Here is a 2,484-nt window from a genome sequence, read left to right as displayed (position 1 = left end):
CTGACATGACTTATTAGTTACAAACCCATGCTGACTCTGTTTAATCACTTCATTCTTATCCAGGTATTGACATACATGTTGTTTAATAATTTGTTCAAAGATCTTTCCTGGTATAGAAGTCAGACTCACCGGCCTATAGTTGCCTGGGTCCACCTTCTTCCCCTTTTTGAAGATAGGAACAACATTTGCTCTTCTCCAGTCTTCTGGCACTTCTCCTGTTCTCCAAAAATATGCATCTTCTGAATATCACAATAACAGAACCTCATAATAGTGCCAAATATCGACTGAGTACCGTCACACCATATGCATGGTACATAACATTACCAGTGATCACTTGTTGCCCTGTTCTGTCCGAACTAACAGAAATCTCCTGAATAGTTGCCATCATTTGTTTCTCTGTTTCGTTACATCCTTTAAATCTTGGGTTTATTGTTTTCCTCTTTATTAAAAGCTTACGCCCGAGCAGGGACTTGAACCCTGGACCCTCAGATTAAAAGTCTGATGCTCTACCGACTGAGCTATCCAGATGTTATTCTCATCTATCAATGCTCACATAATTAGTCTCTACAACTTACTATGTACTGTTGATGTAATATATTGTAGAAGAGAGACGGGGAGGGAGGAATAACATTATTATTGACAGAACGCTTCTATCCAAGAGGCCACATGGAAACATCACATAACACATCTGCCAAATACTACGCCAGCCCTGTATGTTCACCCACATCTGGGACACGGCTGCTTTGTAAATAAGCTCAAACTCGCAGCCAAAAGTAGTGCAAAAACTTTTTTGTTATGTTTCTGTAAGTACTAATTACATTAAAAAACTATCCACACAGGAGCATGGAGCGATGATCTGCCAGTCTAAGAAGGAGCAATGCTCTGCGTACTGTAATATGTGCAGTTCTGCGGCTGAAAATTCCCAACTTATCGCTCTTGTGCAAAGACCCTAAAAGTAGCAGTATAATCATTGTATAATAATATTGTGTCATATCCAAGTGGTGCCTTCTTTAATGCCATATCCGAACCTTATTGCTAAACAGTTGGCAATACAGAGCCTTGGAATGATCTTGGAGGATGAGGAGGACACAATTCACATTTGTCATACTTGAGGATAGGTTAGACAGTGGACCTAGTATTACCCTATTGCCCAATGATCCAGACTTCATCTATTAGCCACAGTAAAGAGCAGCTTACAAAGAGCATCTCCTTCTTGGGAGGACCCACTGAATTTAATGTAATACTTAATTCTTCCTGCCGGAGTGCTGTAGGGAAATGGAACACATGGTTCTACACAGTTGGAAGAATGTCTCAAGTGGGGTACCACAGGGCTCTGTCCTGGGCCCTGTATTGTTCAACATCTTTATCAACGATTTAGATGAAGGAATTGAGGGTAAACTGATTAAATTTGCTGATGACACAAAGCTAGGAGGGATAGCTAATACTAGAGAGGAGAGAGAGAGGATTCAAAAAGATATAAATAAACTGGAGAAGTGGGCAGCAACTAACAGAATGTTTTTTAACAGGGAGAAATGCAAAGTACTACATCTGGGCAATAAAAATGAAAAAAGCATATATAGAATGGGAGGAATAGGGCTAAGCAACAGCACATGTGAAAAAGACTTGGGTATACTAATAGATCACAGACTCTACTTTTTATGATCTTTTATGACCAAGGGAGTGTGGCTCACAGGGTAATAATGCCGAGCAGCCTAAAGACACACCCCTGAGGATGCTGTGAGCCACACCCCCTTGGTAAAGACTGTGAAAATTACTAAATCAAAAGGCCTAAATCTCTGGAACCGTATGGCAGATTTTAACAAAATAAAATACAGCGGAAACAGCAGGAATAAAATAAAAGTGAAAGCTGACCGCATTTGTCCTAGTGACAGGTCCTCTTAATGAGCGATACTGTAAGACCTCGTAGTTTTTGTCTTCCAATAGGGTCAATGCAGAGCGATTCTGCAGATGATTGATGGGGTTTTTATATAAGAATGAAAAAGGACTACTTTTTTTCTTTCTTCAAGAAACAGTGCCACTCTTGAACGTAGGCCGTGTCAGGTGTTGCAGCCTCACCCTATTATCTCCATTTACTTGAAATGAGTTAAACTGTGGTAAGTGGCGCCATTGTTTGAAAAAAAAAAATTACCTAATTTTCTGTTCGATGATCAGTGATCTACCCCCTGAATGTAATCACTCAGGAAGAAGCATTTGCAGAACCGTCTGTCGCAAAGGGTTAATACATGATGGAAGCAATGCTCTGTAGGTGTTTGCAGGGAGTAATGCTCTGTCTGTCCCTAGTTTGGGAGGGATTAGCAGCAATGTAAAAGGTTTGCTGTCACCATATGTTGACTGTGTCCTTAAATACCCCATTCCCCGCCCCGCAGCCTTGAATGTGTTTTTCTAAGAAAAGCAGGACATTAAGGGCAGACTGTATGATAAATGATGGGGGCAGGGAGGGGCGGCTGGTGCATGTAATGAGGT

The 2,484-nt window shown here is 41.0% G+C and overlaps 1 non-coding gene across 1 annotated transcript; it reads right to left on the bottom strand.

Moving 5' to 3' along the window:
• Positions 1-455: 455 nt before the first annotated feature.
• Positions 456-528, bottom strand: TRNAK-UUU (transfer RNA lysine (anticodon UUU)). The gene has a single exon. It is a non-coding gene; the product is annotated as a tRNA-Lys (tRNA).
• Positions 529-2,484: the final 1,956 nt, after the last annotated feature.

The sequence above is a fragment of the Dendrobates tinctorius genome, unplaced genomic scaffold, assembly GCF_039654945.1.
Source record: "Dendrobates tinctorius isolate UK_male_01 unplaced genomic scaffold, ASM3965494v1 ptg000099l, whole genome shotgun sequence".
Classification (NCBI taxonomy): Eukaryota; Metazoa; Chordata; class Amphibia; order Anura; family Dendrobatidae; genus Dendrobates; species Dendrobates tinctorius.
Note: the sequence above shows the minus strand (reverse complement) of the source record. Positions and strands in the feature narration are given on the sequence as shown.